This window comes from Ursus arctos, unplaced genomic scaffold (genome assembly GCF_023065955.2).
Source record: "Ursus arctos isolate Adak ecotype North America unplaced genomic scaffold, UrsArc2.0 scaffold_9, whole genome shotgun sequence".
In the NCBI taxonomy this organism is placed as follows: Eukaryota; Metazoa; Chordata; class Mammalia; order Carnivora; family Ursidae; genus Ursus; species Ursus arctos.
This window is the reverse complement of record NW_026623111.1, coordinates 34,080,818-34,105,942: the sequence shown is the minus strand read 5'-3', so window position 1 is coordinate 34,105,942 and position 25,125 is coordinate 34,080,818. Positions and strand designations below refer to the sequence as shown.

The 25,125-nt window shown below is 37.9% G+C and overlaps 1 protein-coding gene across 3 annotated transcripts in view; it reads right to left on the bottom strand.

Moving 5' to 3' along the window:
* Positions 1–25,125, bottom strand: part of GRXCR1 (glutaredoxin and cysteine rich domain containing 1) — a 296,287-nt gene that overhangs the window by 186,159 nt on the left and 85,003 nt on the right. For all 3 annotated transcript variants that reach the window (XR_008958378.1, XR_008958377.1, XR_008958376.1), the window contains exon 4: positions 17,824–17,973. The gene's annotated coding sequence lies outside the window, so the exon portion shown is untranslated. The remainder of the gene's footprint in view (positions 1–17,823; positions 17,974–25,125) is intronic.

The following is a 25,125-nucleotide window of genomic DNA, read 5'->3' as shown; positions in this document are numbered from 1 at the left end:
ACAGTTAATATATAGCTGACAGAATAGAAGAAGATATTCACAAAGTACAAAACCAACAAGGGATTAATGTTTAAAATATACAAGAAACTCTTAGGAATGTATAATGAAAAACAACAACCCAAACAGAAAAATGAGCAAGAAATACAAATATCCAATATATAGAAGAAATCCAAGACAATGATAAACAGACGACAAGTCAAAGTGCCTGGTAATCATAGCTATGCAAATTAAAATTAGTTATTGATTAGTAAAAATTAGAAAGCTGAAAAATGCTAAACATTTGTAGCAATACTGGTAGACAGGAACCTTTGTTCATGCTGGTGAAAATATAGGTTAGTGCAGCCTTTCTGGAGAACAACTTGGCTCTGGTCAAAATAAATATATGAACCACATGACTCAGCAGTCCTGTTCTTAGTGTATTTCCAAAAGAAGGTCTCGCAAGGTCCCTGAAGAGATAGATGCTCAGAGTAGTTCATCACAGCCCTAGCAATGATGCCAGGGTTTCCCATAGGTCGTGTGACCAACCGAGAAGGCAAGTGGACTTGGGCCATCTAGGCAGAACCCCACCCAAGGCTCAGTTCACTCATGACAGACCCTCCCTAATAAGAAGCTGAAAGATGGCTTGTTTTGGCCAGAGCTGGGAGGAGGCAGAAAGAAAAGAGCCAGAGCCAGACCTCATAATGAAAAGTGCACTGCTGTCATCCCCTAAAACTCATCTGAAGACTCATACATGTGTCCGAGGAGGAGTCAGTATTTGATTATCTGCCACAGAGAGGGCAATCACTGCAAGTTACTGTTGGTCAGAGGAGCAGATAAAAGGGGACATTACTACTGACCAATTAAGGCAAGAGATAACTATCTCTTTGCATCTCCCTCCTCCTACTGCAGCAAAGTAGAGGAACTGAACTTTAAAGAGAGTTTGGAGAGGAGGTATCTCAGAGCAATATCATACCTACCACTGTCCAAGCAACCAGAGCCAAGATCAGGTCCCCTCTAGGAAGGGCAGAAAACAAAGAGTTGAAAAAGAGAGTCTTTATAACGCTTTTCAGGTCTATAGTGTCCTTTCTGTATGGACCCTGCTAGTCTGAATGTTGTGTCCCTCCAAAATGCATATGTTGAAATCCTAACCTCATAGGTGATGGTAGTAAGAGATGAGATCTTTGGGAGGTAATTAGGTCACCAGGTCAGAGCCCTCATCAGTAGGATTAGTGCCTTTATTAAAAAAAAAAAAAAAAAAAAAAAAAATGGGGGGGGGGGCAGGGAGCTTGCTTGTTCCTTGTGCCATGTGAGGAGGCCATGAGAAATCTGCCCAAAAATTAGGTGTCATGCTGGCACCCTGATAGCAGACTTCCAACCTCCAGAACTATAAGAAATAAATTCTGTTGTTTATAAGCCACTCAGTCTATGGTGTTTTGCTCAAGCAGCCTGAACAGACGAAGACAGATCCCAAAGGAAAAAGGTCAGAGCCAGAGGTTAAACTGAAGCTAGCTCAGCAGATGCCAGAAATAGGAATTAGTTTAATTTTCCCTTATTTGTACCCCATGTAACTTCAAAAATTATTTACATCAAACAGAATAGTAACTATGTAATGTTGGTTTTCCTTCCTTCCTTTCCTTTCAAAGGACACCCCCACTACCACCAGACAACCTGAGAATCAGCATCATTGTATAAAGGGAATGAGCAGTCCTGGGCTGCCCAAAATTGTGCCGCTTCACAGCAGCTCCAAGAGAGATGGGAATAAAGACTTTGCTCAGACCACAGCACCCAAGTGAGCTCCGCATCGCAGCTGTACCTCTAAAACAACCAGGGTGAAGGAGGAGAACTATGAGTAAGCCCCAGAGCTCCTCAAACGTCATCCATTTCCAAGTCCCGGAGGACACAATTATTGATCTCCGGATACTGATAATGGAAATTGATGGTTTAAAAATGACAGAGAAAACAAGGGAGTTAAAAATAAGGAAAAAACCTTACAAGGAGTACAAACTATTAAATAGTGGGAAATGTTCCTTTTTATCATCCATACCTGTGTGCTCAAAGACAAAATGAGTTGTGTCCAAAAGGGAGCCAGTCTTATTTCTTAGAATAATCTTAATGTTTCCCAGAAGCCGTAAGTTATTGTTGCCAAGTCTCAAAAAATCCTTCTAACAACTCCACTGCAACAAAACTGAACAGAATGTGTTTTAACCTAATTTGTTCTTGGTGACATAGACCTAGCCATGGGCCATCAAATGCTTGGTTTGAGATCTAACAGCCAAATATCACTTCTTATTGCCTTGTTTGTGTATCAGATGTTCAAGCTTTCGATGCCCTTGGGAGTTGGTTAATAATGTAGTTATTATTACTGAAAGCAACAGAATATTCCAATATCTTCAATATTAACTGTTGCCCTGAAGTAAGACAAGCACATGCAAATATAATAATTTGGGCCTGAGGTGTTTAACAAATACAGAAGTATGGGGAAAATGTTCCGGGTATGAAGAGTTAATAGCTAATTAGCCCACAATACAGTTGCTTCTTCTGTGAATAATTAAGAGTTGACAATATAACAATAAATATTGGTCAGTTCACTACTTTTGCCTCCAGTAGAATACCCATAACATGAAGAAAAATCTTTTTAAAGCCAAAGTCCTCAAAAGTAGGACTTGACTGGCTTTGGATTTTTGTTCTATTTCTTAGATTAGTAATGAAGTTGATTGTAATTTTATTTATCACACTCTTTCACAGTTTTATATCAAGGAAAGAAAATGACATTTAAGAAATTAATTGAGTGCAGTGTGAAAGATATCTTACATTGGATGTTTTTGAAAGTCTAAATATAAATAAAAATGTCTGTCAAAGCATGTTTCTGAATTTTTATAAGACTATAATTATACACATATTTAATAACCCCATTAGGCAGGATGCTTTAGAAAACATTGAAGACTTAGATTATTATGATTAGCATAATAATTAGGTCTTTCATCAGGAGAAACTATGAATAATTCATTCTAATTAAGTAACTGGTAGAACAGTAAATCAACCATCAGTGCCAGAGCCCAGTAAGTTATGGACGGTAGGAAAGCACCAGTAAAACTAACTTCTGGATACAAGATAATAAATTCAAATATTATTAAATATTTGTTCTATTACTGGAAAAATCACCAAAAATTCTTCCTTGGACTTTGCATGTTTGACACTGAGTAGATTTGCCCCAGGTATGTGGTGGTAGAATGATTAAATGTTAGAGATATGAGAGGAAAATGTGCCTATCTTCTGGATAATAAATGTCACATTGCATTACTTCTCTCCAGCTGTACTAGGTGACTAACTTTTGAAATCAGGTGTAGGAGTATGGATGACATGGGTCTGAAAGAGCTTATGGAGAAAACAGGTGGCTAAAAAACTCCTCCAGTCCATAATGCTGGTGTAAAAGACTCTTCAAAAGAACAAAAGATCCTATTCCCACATCCATTTGTCACTATATAAAATGAATGCCAGTCCTCACAGGGAAAGGACAGAGCCAGCTCATAAAGTCTGTTGAGATCCTGGACCTCAAACTATTATTAAATATTCTGCTGCTGCTTCTGGTTTAGCCAGAGGAAAACAGCCCAAGAGCTATACCTATTTTCTGGAAGAGAGATAAAGATAAATTTAAAGATTTTATTAAATAATCAATATAAGGATCTAGGAGAAACCTAGGACATGAAGTCCTACCTAATTTATGGAAGTATTAATTTGAAGTTTGGGATGCAATAGTCTTTAAATCAAAGTGTGTTTGTTTTTTTTTTTCTTATAAGATTATAGTATATGAGCAAGTAGATTCCGATAGGGAAAGACCAAATAGAACCCTATTTTAGTGCGAGAGTAACTAAAATTAAAGCATTAGGGAATATGAAGAAGTTCAAGTGAACATGAGAACTTGGGAATTGTTTTCTATGCTGAGCAGAGGACACACTGGATGAACAAACACAGCTCTAATAGGAACTGCCTTATCCTCCAATTAACTCTCTGGCCATAGCTCTGACCTCAGAAATGCTACTGTTGGGGTTTAGAGCAGCAATGGTCACTGACTAGTAATCCAGGAGAATTTGCACATCAGCCAAGAAACATTGCAATTGGAAATCTCCGCACTGCAGTTCTCCAAGACAGGCTGCAAACCTGGGAGCCATCCCTAACTCTTTCCTCTCAACTTCCTATCAGTTGGCCTCCCAGTACTGTGGACTTACCTGCAAGCATCTTTCCATACTGTCCACAGCCATGGTTCTCAACGGTACCGTGTTCATTCATGCACTGATCATCTCTTGTTTGTTTTGATAAAATGGTGTCCTTTTGGCTTTTGTGCCCTCCTCTATGCCCCACTCTGGCACAAATCTGATTGCAGAAATTTATCACTTAAAATACTCCAATAATTCCTAATTTCTTTACTTACAATTTGGTGTGAACTAACTTCTCTAGCACCTGCCTTATCAACCCTGTTCTTGGCAATAATCCTTACAGATCTCAGAACAGGTCATCTCTAAGTCTTTGCACATGGATGCTGAGACCAGCCAAACTGGAGTGTCCACCCCCATTGCTACTACTCTAAGGCCAGACGGCGTTCGATTATAAACTTATACTTAAACACAAGTCCCAAGGTACCATGGTACTGGATCTACCTACTAGCAGCACTGAATTTTGTTCCTCTATGTAAAGGTAAGAGAGCTTCATCCACCCAGACCAGCCCAGAACCTAAACCAGTCTAGGAAGAAACCACTGGGCAGTAGGGTAGACCATAGAGGGACTGCCTGAAACCAGCAGCTAGACCTCTCTAAGTATGACTTGAACAACTATCCTGAAAAAAAACCTACATAGGAACAAAATTAAGAGCCTATAGCAACTTCCATTTCCTACATTTTCATAACTTCTTGGGGCACTGAGGACAGACTTGTTCCTAACCTACTACTCCTAAATACCTATAAAACAAGCAGCTAGCATAATTCCTCATCTTGCCTCCTCCAAAAAAAAAAAGGAATTTTTAAAAGGACCTCGGATACTGTATAATTCTCTTTCTGCATTAGAGTGATTTAAGTGATGTATTTCCCAGAAGAACCCAGCAACAGTAGCCTACCTTGTTCAAAAGGAAGCATCGATATTATGGAACTAGTGTTAATCTGGGTGTGTGATAAAGATATTGTGATTATTACTCAAAAAGAATCTTTATGCATTAGAGGTAAAGTGTTTACAGGTGAAATTATGTATACCTGGGATTTGCTTTAAAATAACACAATACAGGAGGGGGTAATCACAAATGAAACAAAATTGGCTGTGAGTTTGATTATTTTTAAACTGAGAGATTAGTGCATGAGGGTTCATAATACAATTCTCTCTTCTTTGGGATATGTTTTTTAAAATTCCACAACAATATTTTTTTTTTCAAATTCTCTTTTAAAAAGAGAGAATCTTTATAGCTGGTTGATCCCATTTGTTCCTATAAAAGGGGAAAACCTCTACAAGACATATCAAGGGAGACATGTCAGGGGTTTCAGATCTCCTTTAGGAGATTTTTCTGAGGATTTCCTATAATATCACTCGGCTCCCTCTATTTGAAAACATCTCCTCTCCCATCCCCACCTTCCCTAACTCTTTATTTATTCTTTACTGCTTAGTGTAGACACACCCCTTCTTGGAAAGCCTTATCCTAATGCCATCATCCTGCCTGTTTGTGGGAAGTGTCTCTGGAATGCTCTCCTAGCACCCCGTGCCTACTTTTATCAGGGCTGTGATCACACTAAATTTTATGTATTTGCTCACTTGCCCATTTAGAATTTATAACAGAATCCAAAATTTCTGAAGATAGGAAACACATCTTACTGATCTTAAGAAAAGATCTTAAAGCACACACAATTTGCTTTATCTTTGATTTTCTGACAGTTCTCTGGATTTAATGTCTGGCCTGACGAACTTTCCTACTTTGAGAATCTTCTGCATGTGGAGAGGCCAGGAATGAAAAGTCTGTTTCAAATCCCTCAAGCCCTTAATCTTTAACACGTCCTCTAAATTATGCCTGAAAGCTGATCTGTTTGTTTTTTTTAACTCATCCCTCTCTCTTTGTATAATAGGCCATAAGGTGGAGCAAGGTAGCACTTTCAAAGTTCTGCATGGAAATCTTCTTAGCTACATCATGGTGACGTGGGAGAGCGACGTTCTTGTCTCATGGAGTTGAAGAATGAATCTTTCGGACAAAGGAGAGTGAGTTAAGCAATAGTTTTATTAAGTGAGGATACAGAAAAAGCTCTCAGGAGTTAGAGGGGTCCTGACAGGGTTGCCACTGAGGGCTTTTAGGGTTGGTCTTTTATTGAAAGCTAACCAGGGAACTTAAATCCTTTTAACATCTCTATTGATATCACCACTGAGCAAGGATTAGTGCTAACATCTTTAATGGCTCGCTTCCTTTTTAGGGCCCAGCAATTCTGGTGGTCACAAGCAGCTGTTATAACAAGACCCCACCTCTGACACCTGGGACGGGATGGTCTGATTTGTTTCCTGATCTCTGGTTTCATCTCCCTCATTTTTGAATATTGTGAGCCTGATCCCATGGCCAACTACCTATCTCTCCCTATCTAGCCTCACCTGTCCGTTACTCAATGGGGTTCATTAGACACATTTTCCATTGTCCCTATCATTGCAGGAAACAGTATTGATAACCTTTCTTCTATTACACAGCAAGGGTCTCTCTTCTTCCAACTTCCAATAACATTTCTCACTCTTCTCTATCCCTCACCACTAGGCTACTTGAGCTCCTTTTAGGAACTGCTCACAGGGACCCTTAAGACTTCTATGAACAGTCTCCTCAAGTCTACCCACCAACCAGTCCATGTGTTCAGTGTTTTTTATGGCAGCACCCAATCTCCAAATACCAAAATCTGTCCTTATTAGCTATCACTCCGTAACAACTCACTGAGAAACTCAGTAGCTTAAACAACAATCATTCTCTAACATCTTGTGGTTTCTCTGGGTCAGGAATTGGAGAAAGGCTTGGCTGGGCAGTTCCGGTTCAGTATCTCCAGGGAGCTAGAACAGCAAGAGCATGGAACATCTGGGGACCAACCAGACACCTCTCTCCTTTCCTACTGTCTTGGAGCTTTTCCACATGGCCTCTGTGGATGGGATAGCCCGGACTTCCTCACAGCTTTGTGGTCTCAGAGCAGTCAAACTGTTTACACGGTGACGGAAGGCTCTAAGAGCAAGCGTGCTAGTGGACGAGGTACAGGTTACATTGCCTTTTTTGACCTACCTCAGAGGTCAAGTCCCTTGTGTCACTTCCTCGTATTCTGTTGGTCAAAGCAGTCACAAAAGACCACCCAGGGTAAAGGGGAGGAGATATTAAACCATCTTTTAATGCAAATAGTGTCAAAATCAGATTATTTAAAAAATGTGGGAAGGAAAATATGGTTGTGGCCATCTTCGGAAAATGCAATCTGCCACCCTTAGTTGATCATATGCAGATGTGTTCCAGAGCATTGTTGTGATGATTAAATAAACTAACACAATAAGACTCCTCTAGCATCCAACAGGTACTTAGTAATGTTTGCTATAGTCTTTGCCCCCACCAAGAAATGACTCAGTACAATATACCTTCAGCGGATTTGAAGAGTATTTTTTTTTTAGGTTAAGAAAAGCTTATTTGAGAATCTAGCTTGACACTTTACTATTAAAAGGTTCCTCTATAACTCTAAAAAATAAACAAACAAACATGGAGCTATTACATACCACCGAGTAAGAAAAAATATACACTGACAAACTCTTTAAGATTACTAAAGTCTTAAGAAATTGATGTTTTGGCATTATCTTTCAAGTCTCACTTCTGCTATCCCCAAAAACAACTGAGAAAAATAAGCATAACAGTGTTTTTGCAGTATTTATATAAGAGTAGATGTAGTTGATAAATTATAGTTTAGGGCAGATGCTTCTCGATTATAGCCAAGTATCAGTCTCTCTCCTCCTATTCCTATCTATTTCTTTCATAAGTTTCAGATGAAAATTAGAACTCTTCTCACCCAAAGGGTGATTATTTTTTAGACTAAGCCAATCATGGTAAATTCAGTCCCCTTCTTGGCGGTTGATTTAAGAATGGGCAAGCAAACAGCAACTCTAGCCTTTTAGATCAAAGAGAAAAAGAGGAGTTGGGGCACTTCTCACTCATACAAAGGGTCATGAGAGGGGAGCAGCAGCTCTTCAGTCTTTGAACTTTGTTTTGCAAAGATGTGATGCTTTGAGTTTCCATGGCCATCTTGCAACTATGAGATTCTAAAGTTAATAAATCATACAATCTTAAGGTTAGAAGAGCAAAAAGGTGCAAAGAGCCTTAGTTCTTGATGATGTCCATGAGATACCAAACTAACCAATCTCAGAACTCCCCTACCTCAGGACTTCCTACTAAGTAAAATAATAAATATCCATCCAGCTTAAGCAGACTTAGGTCTGATTCTGTAGAAGAGCCTCAGACAGGGATGTGAGTGCACATAATATACTAAGAGAGTGCTTTCCAGACAAAGGGAGCAAAAGCAGCAAAAGAGAGCAGGCGAAGGATCTAAGCAAGGGTATAGCCTCACCCTGATTCCAACTAACAGTCTGAACCCACAGGGAAATATGGAGCATAAATATTTTACAGCTGGCCTTTAATATGCTTATATTAATCATCATTAGCTAAGGAAAATTCCTGGTGAAAGAGCATGAAAACTCTGACGGCTTCTGTTCAGCTGTTAGCAGACAAAATTCATAGCATTTAGAGGATAGGTACATTGGTCTGGTAAAGGAGACCTGAACAGAAGTCTAATAGCATCCACTGGAGTCCAACACTTGCATCAGTCAGATTCATGTACTTCCCTAAGTTCATTCAATTCAGACACAGCTTTTCTGGGATTCTGGTTGGTCACAATTCTTGGAAAAACTTACAAAAGTAAGGTAATGGGACAAACTACAGTTGCTACTGCTTAGTTGGTCCCAAGGCCATTAACTGAAAGGCATCACCCATTCTAGATTTCCTGCTACTGCTGATTAAGGTAGTTCATCTTGTGGGGTAACCCAGACCCTCATCACTGAGGAGTTTGAGCCCTTACTTACTCTATGATTGCTCTACTTGTCTATATAATGTAAAAACTGAGATTGGGGGTTCCAACAGTTGTCCAGTGGATCCTCTGATTGCCGCGTATACTCCTCTGTGCCCCCATTATGAAGGAGCAGCCCTACTCCCCTTAGGCTGATCAGATTATAAACCAGAACTTCTGAATACATAGAACCAGAACACAAATTCCCCAATATGGATAACTTAGACTAAGTGTGATTCCCTAATATGGATGACTGGGAGTAAGGGTGAGCGGGGCCATTCCTATCTCACCTCTTGATTCTCAGACCATATAGTCTACCTATTGTGAACAGAGTGTCATTCAACGACTATTGGTTTAAAGTGTATACCACACTCTGAAAGCACCCAATTCACCCAGGTTATAAAATCCAAGCTGATGCCCCAACTGGGTATTCAAAAAGCTCTTTCAAAACTCTTTCAGGCTGGAGCTTCTAGATGGTGCATTATGGAGTAGGACAAGTGGGTCCTATTGTCATGTGTCTACCACCATACCTCCTTTGCCCTAAATTAGGTCTCTTGGTCCAAGGCAATGTTATGGAAGACCCCATGTTGGTAGATCATACACTTTGTGAGCCCTGAGATATCAGTACTGGCTGAGGCACTGTGGACAGGAAATACAAAAGTGTATCCAGAATATATGTCAATCCCAATCATGATGAATTATCACCAAATGCCAGAGTCACATCATTTCTGCTTGTCAGTACTGTGCCTTGGCTATTGTTTCCCAAAGTTAGCTTAGCTGGAAGGAAGCAATCATGGGAAAGGGCAATGAATTCACTTTCTGCAGGCCTATTCATTCTCATGTGTGGCTGATGAATGAAACATGAGGGCAGAAGGGGCCTGATGTAATCAACTTGTCTTAATGTGGCTAACTGGTTTCCTGGAATGATGACATCATATCAGGGGCTCAACACCAGGTTTTGCTGCTTATAGTCTGAACATACTGCCTCAGAAGTAGTATATCAAACTCAGGGAGAAAAAGTCTGAGTAGTTGCACCCATGCAGAGGCTCCTCTCTGAGGCTGTAGTTGTTCATTCTTGAACCCATTGCCCAAGCACTGGGATAGTCAAGGACAAAGGCTAGCTGTCTATTTGGTGGTACAGTGGTTCTGCTGCAGTAAATTCTCTCTAGTGAGCATTAACACACAACACAAAGATCTTCACACTTTGTGTTCACTCCCTCTGCATACCTCTTTCCCCAGACTTCCTTGTCCCTGACCTTCTAATCTTCCTCTTTCTCTTTCATACTTCTAACCTAACAACTAAGCTGTTTGCTCATCTGTTTGCTAACACCTCCACCTCCAATCATCTCTGCTCTAAAGGAGGCCATGATGGCACTCTGGGTTTTTAGGTTTCAGCATAAACTCAGACCCTATATTCAATAGTTTCTGCATATAAGTCTAAAGGGACCCTTAAAAGATCTGGGTATTCCCTTTACCCTAATGATTAGTTACTCAAGTAAATGATGATAAATTCCTTTGAGAAGGGACTAAGGGAATAACTACTGTATATATTTGCTATGGTATTAAAAGGCCTTTCATGATGGGAATTTGGTCTCTTCAACCAACCGATAAGTTCTATGGCTGATAAATCACTAAGGTCTAAAATCTGGGTAAGAGATCATGACTTTCCATTAAAGTCTTCTGTCCATCCTTTCCTGAGCTCTTCTAATTACATATTTTATGCAATACCCCTTTTTGGCTACCCCTATATCTTGCCCCTAGGAATACCATGTTCTATTGACCATTTCCACAGATTCCTGTAAAATCCTTGTGATCTCATAATTTATGGGGCCCAATGAAAAATGAAAATGTGGGGCTCTTTGTTAAGAAATTAAAGAATTACAATGAAATTCAAGATGGTGACAGCATAGCATTAAACAAAGTTGGGAGCCCATTTAAGCACAACTCAGACATCCATGAAGTAGCGCTGCCTTCCTGGGTCAGGTCTAGCTGAAACTCATTCCTAATTTACTACCAATTACAGCTATTATTCCCACTTTGCTTCTGACAGTTAAGTGCTGTCATCTGGTCTCTGTTATTCTGGGATTCTATCTTCTCTACTGTCATTGGGGAGCCCAGTCTTGGAGTATCTCCTACCAACAGCCCTGGCCTACAGAGGAGAGCTGATACTGAGTTTCTTGGAGATGCTGGTGCTTCCTGCACTATTGCAATTCTCGTTGACTTGCAATTCCTTCCCCTAAAGTCTGCTATGACATTTCTTATGTCTGTAGTTCATTTAATACTCACTTCATCACATTAATGATTAAGCTTCCAAGATTCACTCCAGCAGTATCCTGGGATTGTCTTCTAGGGCCACTACCAAACTTTTCCTTATCCAAAGTTATATCCTACAATTGTTTGGTCCCCTGCTAGACAAAGTCCCCAAGCACATTCAGGAGCTACACCTAGATCAACTCCCACAGTTCCTGCTGGCAGGTGTTAGGCCATCCTACTGCTGCTTTGTGTACAATCTCTCCCTTTTCCTAGGATCCACAGTTTCCCACTAAGGTTTACTGAGTGAGATCTTATCTTAAATGAGTCTAATGACAGATAGGGGCAGATCTTAAGGAGTACAAGCATTGTTTTTAAGGGCATTTGCCTTATTTGAAGTCTCTACATATTCTTCAAGGAAGAAGAAGGCCTTTCTATTTCAATGAGGAAAAGTGGATCACTTCCACAAGTCCTGAGGATCTAGAATATTAGGTGGGGGTAGATGAAAGTTAGGTGCTTAAGTCCAACAATCCAAATAGTTCATATATATAAACTTTCTATTTTCACATAGTTTAACAATGAGAATGGGTCTATATAAATTCCCAAGAAATGCTATAAAAAGATAATATATATTTATATGTATATACAATATATGTATGTGTTTATATATATACCATATATAGTATATATGTAAAAGCACTAAAAATATCATATGATATACATGTATATAAAAGCATACAAACTAAATTCTTATCTATTGTAAGGGACATAGAAGGGATTTTCACTCCTATACCTTTATATTATTTTTTTTTCTTGGATCTTCACTGATAAGAGTTCATTAAATCACAACCTCAGTTCATAACATATTATCATTATTTGCCCTAGTAAGGCTTTCTCTTGTTTATATTATTTACTAATATTTACCTACTTATTTTTGTCGTCTTCTTAGTTCTTTCCCAATACTCCATAGGCAACTATTATAATGTGCTTCTACTAACATTGTGTATTGAATCATCAATCAGATTCACAAAAACCAAGTCCTACCCAGCACCAAGCTTTACTAATGATTATTCAAGTTTACAAGAAAGGAGTCATATCACATCAGAACACAACTTTCTAAATCCCTTTTTCACATTGGAACGCATTTTGGATTCAGAGTAACTAGCACTATGGCCAATACAAAATGGCACAAGAAAGCCTCTTAGTTTTGTGGGTCTCTCAACCTTTATCCTCTCTAGTCATGTAGCAAGAAACGCTATGCAATTAACTTCCATTATTCAATCCAGCTATGGCTCATAAAGCCATGAACTGAAGACTAATTTATTTTATTTATTTATTTTTAAAGATTGTAGAGACAGCCATAGAGAGGGGGAACACAAGCAGGGGGAGTGAGAGAGGAAGAAGCAGGCTCCCAGCGGAGCAGGAAGCCTGATGCGGGGCTCGACCTCAAGAACCTGGGATCACGCCCTGAGCCGAAGGTAGACGCTTAACGACTGAGCCACCCAGGTGCCCCTGAAGACTAATTAATAATGAACAATCAACACACACCAGGTTGGGCCTGCTATAAAAATTCCTTAGATAAGAAGTCGGGATATAGCACCCTCTGGAAGATCTTCAATTACCTTCCCATTAGTAAATTCCATTAATTGGATAACAAAGGGGTCTGGCTAAGGTCAGAACTAATTTAGGGAGAAAGGAACCAAGTATATAGACCTGTTTATTAATCTCTTTATAATTTTTAAAGTTTACCTTTTATTTTGATGCACTCTTGCAGCATGCATATTGCCTTGTCAGCATGTATGTACACACGATTACACTGAATATTTACCTAAGTGTTGCACATTTACATTAAAATTCTGATTGGTACCAGTCTCTTTTAGCTCTGTGTTTTAGAATTTATCATACTGCTACATGAACACCTAAGCCATTGTTTCTAATTGCTCCATACTACTCTGTTGTATCTATCCGTTCTCCTAATGATGGACAGCCAGCTTGCCTCACTTCCTCAGCACCAGAAACAATGCTGCAGGCAGTATGCTTAGATCTGAGAATTTCATTAGGACGTATAATCCAGAGCATTATGCCTGGGCCATAAGGAACAAATATACTTTTTTTTTATTAAATAATACCATCTCCAAAATGAATACATTCAGACTATATTCCCATCAGAGACATTGAGGATCCCTATATCCCCACATTCCTGCCAACACTTGCCATTACCCAACTGACAGGGGTAATAATTACAACAGAGATGTCTCACTTGGTTTTGGACCCTCTAATTACCAGTTACTGTGAGTATCTTGAGATTTGCTTATTACCTTTTTAAATTTCTTCTCTAAATTGTTTGTTCATATTCTTTCTACATCTTTCAAATTGCAGTTGAAATGGTACATTCCCAACTCAACTTCCTCTTAAATGAATTCCAAAATTTTCCATGGCCACTCAAATACCACAAGACAAAAAGGGAAGTGCAATGAAGGGGCAGTCAGAGTAGCAAGAGCTAGCAGTCTTCACTAATTGTGGCAAAAATAACTTACTCTTGTAAATGTCCCTAAAACAGATAACAGTGTAAATGTCTTAGGAGGGTCCCTCCTAAAGCAAGTAAGGAGCCCTGAAGCAAAGCTTTGTTTGTTTCATGGTAAATCTATTTGGGGTCCCATGTATATATGGGTCCAAAGTGAGCCGCTATTTGGTTTACGTCTTTGTAGTTGCTTGGATTTTATCAGTAAGCATGTATTAAATTATCTTATATAGTTTTCAAACATCACTGAGGATTTCTTAGAATCTCCAATGATACTTTATATTTTATTTTCAATTTAAATTTTACACAGCCTGCCTACTCCCTCACCTTGCCTAATAGAGGATGAGTCCTCTGACCAACAGGATTTCCCACCTTAGGATGTCATTCACCTCCATGTCCTTAGAGGCATTATTCCCTCTAGTTTTCATTATTTTTGTCAGTTACAGAATCTAGCTAACTAAGACATTGCTAAGAAAAACTCAGTCTACCCTCTTTCAAATTAATGAATTACTTCATGCATTTGTCTAGTCAACAAATGGTTCTTGAGTCCCTACTGTGTGTTTAAATGTTGAGTTCAACAGGAGGAAAAAAGAAAATCTTGTTAACCCTCACAGAGTTTAATTTTTACTGTAAAGCATTCCCCTTACCAAGAAGAAAGTTGAGAGCATATGGGGAATATATAAGTACTTTATTGTTTCCTCTTATGATGTAAATAACAACATGCCTTTTCCTGATAACCATCACTATAAATTTGTAGACATTGAAATGGATCATAGTGGTTTCTGCAAAAACAAAGACTGTCTATATGTTTGTTCCCTTTTCCAGGGGTCCACTTACCACTCAACCACTACAGTCATGTACATACATCTAAGTCAGAATGGTCCATGCAAAGTGTTGAGTGTTCCTTTTAATGCCCCAATAAATGCAATGCTGACTTAGATACTATCTTACTGGATTAAAATTCTTTCCCACTGTGTTCATGCTTCTTTCCCTCAATTCACTGTGAATAGACATAACTGCAATAGATGTAACTCCCCCCATTGAGAAAGATCAACACATCCTAATGAAAAAGAACAAATACTTTCACAATGAAGTTGAAAATCCATGCATTTTTCTTTTGAATAAATGTTTGGGTTTTTTCTTAACATAGAATTCATGGTGCAAGTTATCTATAGATAAGTTTAAGCATCGAAGATGTAGTTCATATATACAATGGAATATTACTCAGCCATCAGAAAGGAGGAATACCTACCATTTACATTGACATGGATGGAACTGGAAGGTATTATGCTAAGTGAAATAAGTCAATCAGATAGAGACAATTATCATATGGTTTCACTCATATGTGGAATATAAGAAATAATGCAGAGGACAATAGGGGATGGGAGGGAAAACTAAATGGGAAGAAATCAGAGGAGACAAACCATGAGAAACTCTTGACTCTGGGAAACAAACTGAGGGTTGTGGATAGGGAGGAGGGTGGTGGGATGGGGTAATTGGGTGATGGGAATTAAGGAGGGCACCTGATGTGATGAGCACTGGGTGTTATATGCAACTAATGAATCACTGAACATTATATCAAAAACTAATGATGCACTATATGTCGGCTAATTGAATTTAAATAAAAAATGATTTAATAAGCATGGCAAGTTTGGCAGATACTTTCCAGAGACTTCCATATTTATACCCTAGCTTATCTCTTCAGCCTTATCATCTGCATTTTCTGCATTATAATTTGCATCTTGGCAAAGTTCCCCAAACAGACCATGCTATTTCATACATCAGCATTTTTAGTCTCACTCCAACTTCTACCTGGAATGCATTTCCAACATTCCAACATTCATTTCTTCTCCTACATCTCACTCCACATTGAAAATACAATTTTGATCTTGACTCTTTTCCAATCACACAATGCCCCTCTCCTGAGACCCAAGGCACCCTGAGCATCCTTAATCAAACACTTAGTCTCTTGAAATGATCTATTTATGTGTCTGTCCAGCCCACCAGCCTAAAAGTTCCTCGAGAGCAGATACTGTGTCATACTCATCTTTATATATCAAGCTCTGACCACAGTCCTTGCCACAGAGCACATAATTATTGTAATCATTAAATATTGAAGAGAAAACTCAACTAAAATAACTTCTTAGAACAGAACTTTGAGTTTATACAGTCATAATAACCCCCAATATGAACTCTGTGGCTAAACACAATAGGTAGCTTTTGACACAGGGAATTTGAGGAACGGAGAAAGGATCACTGGCAATCTTCCATTAAGGTCACTCGTTATCATCCTTTAATTAAAAATTTTAAATGCCAATTAATATATTGTTGCATGGAACATATTAATAACATATTCCTTGATGATAGTATAATGTATGGCTTAGCAAAGAGGTTTTCAAACTTTGCTTTTTGGATTTAAGGTAGAGATTGTTTAGTGTTTATTTTTTGTGTACATATTTTAAGGTGACCCCTTTTTTTCTAAATAAAGTCTGAGCAGAAACATGAACAAATGAAATAGCTAAAGTGATCAAGCTAGTTGAGAGTAGATGAAGTGATGAGGAAAACAGATGTAGTGCCTCAGAACTCCTACTGCTCCTTGAAGCTCTCCATGGCAATCATCTGTAGGCATCAAGGACTGTCCTTGGCTGGAGCGCCGAACCACATTTGATGTGCAATGACTCTGTTCCTCCATCCCTGCATGATCACCTATTTCAATTTTCTTTTCTTTCTTTCTTTCTTTCTTTCTTTCTTTCTTTCTTTCTTTCTTTCTTTCTTTCTTTTTTTTTTTTTTTGAGTTGGGCAAGTAGATTCTGAAACTGCCGACTTTATCTCTATTCAGAAGTACCAAGTGTTCATTGCTTCTAGGATTCTGAGCTTACTACAGAATGCTAAGGAGGGGGTTCTGTAAGTGATAGAGAATTACCTGCTTCACATGTTTATTATCTTTCTTATTATTTAACATGTATTGCATAAAAAAAGTGCTAACGAGCAATGTTCCTCAATTTATAATGTGCATATGAAGCATCTGGGATCTTGTTAAAATGAAGGTTCTGACTCAGTGAGTCAGGAGCAAAGTTGGATAGTCTACATGTCTAACAAGCTCCCAGGTGATGCCAATGCTGCTGGTCCACAGATGGTGCTTTGAGAAGCAATAAAGGGTGCAAAAAATGGATGAGCTATAGTCTCCAATTCTCACAAAGTTCAGTCTCACAGGAGGCACAGACCTAAACTGTAAGAACTCAAATACAAGGCAGCAAAGGGCGAGTAATAAAGAGATGATGAACACCAAGCAAATCATAGTGAGAAATTTGCAACATGGGTAGTTTTCAAAATCTCACTTCAAGTGCTTTAAGTGATGTAAAAGAAATAAGAAAGACCATCAAGAAATCAGTCAATAGGTCCCAAAAGAAACTGAATACATCCTCACAGACTTCTGGTCCCTTTCTGCTCATTTTCTTAGCATTAGAGAATTGGGATTTTGTTTACTATTACCAGCATACTTCTGCTTTCTTATCCCAGAGACAGCAGTAAAGGAAGATGGACCCCAGAGATAGGAAGCTGGAAAATGCTAGCTTCTTCATGGTTTCTGGAAAAGCTTCCTAGTCACTGGCAGAGATGTCACCTTGCAGAGAGATAGTAAAGCCCCAAAACTGTCCTTGTTATCAAATAGCCTGGCCCACTCTTAGGCGTAGGTGTCCAGGTGTCAAACTGAAAGGGAAGACAAATGCAGATCTGCCCACACACATAGCATAAACTGCTTTGGAAAATTCCATGGTATGTAACAGGCTACTTCTCTGTACTCTCACATTTTGTTAACAGGCTAACAGCTGTACTTTCAAAACATAGTTTTACAAACCTGGATATCTTTGTAATGAAACCATAAGATCACAGGATTGAAAGCCACGTTGATACCATCCTGTGAATGTGCATCAGGATTTCACTCTCAGAACCCTGCTTCCAGGAAACAGACACAATAGCCAAACTAACCTGCAGCCAAGCAGTGAACGAACAATCCTCTTGCTGAAAGAATTGGCTCCGAATTCATCAAGCTCTTTTTCTCAGAAAGAAAACTCTGGTTCGGTGGTGTTCGCCCATCTTTTTTTTCAAATTGATGACACTGCAGTGATGGGCTGCACTCTGTAGAAGGAAACACAGGGCATTTGGAATAACCAGGCTGTAGGCTTTGGGCAATGCCTCCTAAGTTCAAGTTTCTTATCCATAAAAGAAAGGTAATAAAATCTATTACAGTGATCTGACACAATATTGTGAGGATTTAAAGAAGCAAATGTATGTGGAAGAACTGTACAAAGTACAAAATAATGAGAGTGATAGCCAATATTCACTGCGTGAATACTATGTACCTCGAATTTTCTATGTATTACCTAATCTTATACTCACAGTAATCTGGTAAGTTACATCTTTAGTTGGCAATGTTACATCATTAGTAAGTAGCCAAGTATAATGCACATTTGTTATTTCTTGGTCTCCAGCATCGTCTCTTTCCCACTGCATTCCAGCTTCCTTATAGGGAATCGTATCTCATTCATTAAGAATAGTCTTCATAGGTAGGGAATAGTTGACTTCCATTACAAAAGTTGAATGTCTAGATCCTTCTTTCCACTAGACTGGTACTGGAAGAGAGACAAAATGTAGCCACTCTTTTCTGGGACTTTGACCATTGAGGAAGTAGTGCAAGGTTTTAAAAACACGGTGAGGTCCCATTCAATCAGAAGCTGCATCTTGATCTGACTATTTCTATCTTGAGAAATTTCCTGTAGTACTCACCCCAAACTACTGGTTTCTGCCTATGTCAGGATATGGTTCTCCAAACTTCAGATTTATTATATCTTAACAGTTTGCCAATATATTTACTTTTTGGTTAAGTTAGCCAACATTTGGTTTTTTGCAATCAAAAGATGCTAACTGATATACCAAGCCAGGATCTCAACCAAGGGTAGCGTGAAATCCAAAGTCCATGCACAAAACTAATTAATGATACCATCTCTTAGTAGCTCCCTTCAAGTATTAAAACATACAGTATTTCTCATTTCCAACCAACAGCTGTATTAATCCATGACCCACTTATTAATTCATATAACTTACCTTATAAAAATAAACGTAAAAATTATTTCTAAGTGATAATTTAGAAATTCTCATAAGTGCCATAGATTTAAGGTAAAATCATTGAGTCATCTGGGAAACTGAGTCGTAGAGCTGACAAGGAACCTATGAGATCATTTTCGGCTACCTTTGTATAAATAGAAATATCAATAATTTAATGAAAACAACATCTGGCAGGCATAAACATTCTTCTTCAATTTGGTAGGGGATGCAACGGCTACACTGCCCAGATGCAATGCATTACAGATCAGTCTCACCAAATACAAACCATAAACAAAGACTACAGAAATGAAATTTATCTTTGAGCTTTGTCTTTTTTCAAATTTAAGAAATTTCCAAGCTCTGCTAAGTAAGTGTATTATTCCAGCAGCCCCTAGAGTAGTCTAAATGACCATCATGGACATCAAACAATAGAGAGCTTTCAAAAAGAAAAAAAGAAAAATGGTTCAGCCACAGTTTAATTTCCTCTCTACTTTCAAAAGAACATATATTCTCCGGATGCTTGGGAAAAGGACTTTCTTCCACCCTCTCAACATTTTCTTTTGTTTGTGCTGGATGAAAAAAAGAAGCCATAAACTGATCTAGGCATTTAGATTTGCAGCTTTCTAAAGAACGGGCTGTAGGGCCAGGCATATCACATGTGGGAGAGGGAAAGGGAGGCACAGCATTGGGCTGCTACATTTGTGTGAAGCTGTTACCACTCACCCCAAATGTAACACACATGCATCACATTGGAATAGGTACATGGGACCGAACGAAATTTTCGAAATTCCTTGCCATATGCAAAAAAGCACTCACATTTGTTAAATATCATTTTCCCCACTCCAAGGTTGAAACGTTTCCATTTAGCAGGTATTTTTTGAGCACTTTGAGGGACTATGTTAAGCATGCTTTGATCTCAAATCAATACCTCACTCACTCGGAAGTTCCAAACCAAAGGACCATTTTATAAAACATTACAGAGTCTTTCTAGTAACGCTGGTAACCCAATCTGCTTGAATATGCCCAAGTGGAAACCACAGAACGTGGAATTTCATCATATATAAGATATTATCAGAAAGTAGGCTTTATAAATTTAAGCAAAGCATAATTTTAGCAAAGTAAATACAATTTGGTCAAATAATTAATTTGATGATGACTTTTATTGAATGTGTGACTTTAGAATCATGTAAGTGTTAAAAATACTTGATCTAAAATAGTGAATTCTGTCCAATTAGAAGTTTTAAATAACCATATCCTAAAAAAATTAGATGAATGAAAATATGGGCATTGAATCTCCTCAGAAATCTCGAATGGAATTACTTGATGGATTTGGAACATAATTAGAGATTCACTTCTTTGAACACATTCAGAGAGAAGTTTAGAACTCTCAGTATACATAGAACAGAACTTCTATGAAGACATTGCAGGAAAAAAATACCTATAATGACATGGCCCAAGAATATCACCTTTAACATGAAAGTCACTTTTTTTTTTTATGTAAAGTTTGATGATTCATCAGTTGCATATAACACCAAGTGAACCATGCAATACATGCCCTCCCCACCACCTATCACCAGCCTATCTCATTCCCCCACCCCCCTCCCCTCTGAAGCCCTCAGTTTGTTTCTGAGTCCATAGTCTCTCATGCTTCAGTCCCCCTTCTGATTACCCCCCCTTTCTTTATCCCTTTCTTCTCCTACCGATCTTGCTAGTTCTTATGTTCCATAGATGAGAGAAACCATATGATAATTGTCTTTCTCTGCTTGACTTATTTCACTTAGCATTATCTCCTCCAGTGCCATCCATGTTGCAGCAAATGTTGAGAAATCATTCTTTTTGATAGCGGAGTAATATTCCATTGTATATATGAACCACAACTTCTTAATCCAGTCATCTGTTGAAGGGCATCTCGACTCCTTCCACGATTTAGTTATTGTGGACAAAGCTGCTATGAACATTGGGGTGCATATGGCCCTTCTCTTCACTACGTCTGTATCTTTGGGGTAAATACCCAGTAGTGCAATGGCTGGATCATAGGGTAGCTCAATTTTTAACTTTTTGAGGGACCTCCACACTGTTTTCCAGAGTGGTTGTACCAACTTGCACTCCCACCAACAATGTAGGAGGGATCCCCTTTCTCCACATCCTCTCCAACAATTGCTGTTTCTTGCCTTGTCAATTTTTGCCATTCTAACTGGCATAAGGTGGTATCTTAGGGTGGTTTTGATTTGAATTTCCCTGATGGCTAATGATTTTGAACATTTTTTCATGTGTCCGTCAGCCATTTGTATGTCTTCATTGGAAAAGTGTCTGTTCATATCTTCTGCCCATTTTAAAGAGAAATTAGGGAATCCATCCCATTTACAATAGCACCAAAAATCACACGTTACCTTGGAATTAACTTAACCAGAGACGTAAAGGATCTATATCCTAGAAACTACAAATCACTCTTGAAAGACATTGAAGAAGACACAAAAAGATGGAAAAATATTCCATGCTCATGGATCGGAAGAATTAACATAGTTGAAATGTCCATGCTACCTAGAGCAATCTACACTTTCAATGCTATCCCAATCAAAATACCAATGACATTTTTCAAAGAACTGGAACAAATATCCCTTAAATTTGTATGGAACCAGAAAAGGCCCTGAATCGCCAAGGAATTGTTGAAAAGGAAAAACAAATGGGGGCATCACAATGCCGGATTTCAAGCTGTACTACAAAGCTGTGATCACAAAGACAGCATGGTACTGGCACAAAAACAGACACATAGACCAATGGAACAGAATAGAGAGCCCAGAAATGGACCCTCAGCTCTTTGGGCAACTAATTTTTGACAAAGCAGGAAAAAACATCCAGTGGAAAAAAGACAGTCTCTTCAATAAATGGTGCTGGGAAAATTGGACAGCTACATGCAAAAGAATGAAACTTGACCACTCTCTCACACCATACACGAAGATAAACTCCAAATGGATGAAAGGCCTCGATGTGAGACAGGAATCCATCAAAATCCTAGAGAAGAACATAGGCAGCAACCTCTACGACATCGGCCACAGCAACCTTTTTCATGACACATGTCCAAAGGCAAGAGAAACAAAAGATAAAATGAACTTGTGGGACTTCATCAAGATAAAAAGCTTCTGCACAGCCAAGGAAACAGTCAAAAAAACTAAGAGGCAGCCCACGGAATGGGAGAATATATTTGCAAATGATACTACAGATAAAAGACTGGTATCCAAGATCTACAAAGAACTTCTCAAACTCAATATGTGAAAGTTACTATTTTTAACGCTTTCACTCACAATTTATTTCAAAAGTTGGTCTAATGCTTTCACTCCATGAACAAACTTTCATCAAAATGGCCTTTTTACAGGATAAACTTCTTTTCAGTTTGTAAAGACTACATCCTAGTCTTAAACAAGCAATCCTTGGTTCGTACTTGCAGCACCATCAAACAGACCTAGAGAGGTAACTCTTTTTGTTTTGTAAATCTTTTTGTTGTACATCTTACTACTCACACCCTTTTTGTGGGTGCCAAAGTGGGGGAAAATAAGAAATGAAATCAATGTTTGTATTTAAGTTTGGAAATATAATGAGAAGATATGATGCGTGCACATGTGTGTGTATTGCATACTCTCTAGAACGTAAGGTCATAGAGTAACAGATCCTTCTCTTCCTATTACAGAGATTAATAATCTTTTTCTCTCAATAAACATGGAAGCAGCATTTATTGAGCAGTAATTATATGCCAGGTACTATACTATATTCTTCAGGCACTTTGTCTCATGTTACTCATCCAAGAACTCCATGACAAGGGTCAGATTCAAACTACAGAAAACTGTTAAATTATTCATTCAAAAATTGTTTATTGAGCAAGTAATATCAGCCGCTATTCTGAGCTCTGAAGACAGAAGAGTAAACAAAAAACACAAAGTCACTGTTCACATATAAAGAACAAAAATAGAACTTAAAAGCATTCACAGGTAAAAGAATATCTTTAAGTATGACAATTTGACTAAAAACAGATCAGTAGTTACAATGGGAGCCAGAAAAATGTTGAGGAAATGTATTCAAAAGTCAATCTGGATTTGTATATTCAACTAGATTCTCATTCAAGAATGAGGGCAAAACAAGTTATTAGATGAAAACAGATTCCCCCATTAAGACACCCTAAATAAAAGCAAATATACTTCTAGAAGAGAACAAATAATCCCTGAAAGGATATCAAAAAGCACACAAGAATGGTGAGCAAGGTAGATTCCAAAAAAATACCATAACGATGGTGCGGACCATTATCCTTTGTGTATGGATATCATCTTACCCATCCTAAAAATTATAAATAAATAAATAAATAAATAAATAAATAAATAAATAAATAAATAATTATATATATAAAATTATATATATATTATATATATTCATATTTATATAATTAAACTTGAAAATATTATTTTCCTTTAAAGAAATTAACATGAATATAGTACCATTTGTATGAAAAGAAAATAAGGTTCCATTTCCTTTTAAGCATAATTATGAATAATGGCTTCTCCTAGGCTCTGCTGTTTTAATCAGTTTGATTTTTATCTTTTTCTATGCTTAAATTGTCACAGCTTGGCCAATGAAAGCTCTTTTTAAGTTGGCTTCTGAGTCCTGTCAACACCACATCAGAATATTTCAAAGTGTACTTGCTTTCTGGCAACAAAATTTTCTAGCCTAATCTTGAAATCTCTCTTCCCAAGGCATAGAATTAGCTCCTCCTAGAAGCGCTGCTATTTTTAGTTAACTTTTACCATTTCTTTATGATATCCCTACTTAAGTGTTGAGTTTGAGAAGTTCTTTACATATCTTGGATATCAGCCCTTTAATTTCTCACAAAACAATCAAATCCTCTTTATTTTATGATTTGATAGATCAAATAATTTCTTGCTATTTTTATTCAAATTTATGTAACGAGTTAATTTTTAAAAATCTGTCCATAAAAATTAAAGTCTAGGAGACAATGCTAATATTTTGAGTGATTCGCAATATCTGTATTGTTATTATTTTAGGCACATTTATTGATATACTCAAATCCTATTTCAGCCCAATGCTTCTAATTTTTTTCAGGCAGGAAGTTTCTTATTTTTCTAATTTTTATAGGGCTATATTTCTAAGAGTGGCATTGTCTAAACTTACTAAGTTTTATAATTACTTAATAATTTTTTTAAAGATTTTATTTATTTATTTGACAGAGAGAGAGAGAGCCAGCGAGAGAGGGAACACAAACAGGGGGAGTGAGAGAGGAAGAAGCAGGGTCCCAGCGGTTCAGGGAGCCCGATGCGGGGCTCGATCCCAGGACCCTGAGATCAGGCCCTAGGCCAAAGGCAAACACTTAACGACTGAGCCACCCAGGCGCCCCTATAATTACATAATAATTACTTTTCATTCAACTATGAGAGAAAATTTTTAAAGTCAACTACTTGAAAAATGCTAAGAAATATACTTTATCCCTCTATACACAGAGACAAAAAAATGAAAAGCTTTGGTAATTCATTTTTTTAATCTCAAATAAGAAAAGCATTACATCTGTAAATGATAAGGCAAGTTAAAATTGGAAAACACCTTTCAGTCTTTGCCTGTAGAGAAAGTGAGATTTGTATGCAGAAAGACAAATTAATCAGGGAAGTTCAATATCTAAGCCCTCACAGAAAAAGCATCTTTAGATCTCTTCAATAATATTTACATGGCCAAATGGTATTCTCTGGTGCAAGACTGATTGAAACTGACACTTTTAACAGTATGATTGCTTCAGCTGGAGAAAGGACCCCTAAGGATAGAGCAGCACCGTTCAATTAAAAGTGCCTGAATGTTATAGAAAATGATACCGATTATCTTGCCTCTGAACCTCAAATTAATTTTGCCAGATAACTGTCTACAATTTAAGTAAGACCATCTCTATTATGTGATTTATTGGAACTATCTTGAACCTCTTGGCCACTTAACATATGACTTTTCAAAAGTAATTGAGAAATGTGTTTCTTTCTCTGGCTAGAATTTAGTTGAGAGGTTTAAGGACAATAACTTGAGATATATCATCTAGACACATGAATATTTATAATCTTTGTTTATCTTTGCCAAAACCAAGCTGCAATTAGAATCCAAATTCTTCACCAAACCATTAGGGTTTTTTACAAAATAAAAACAAAA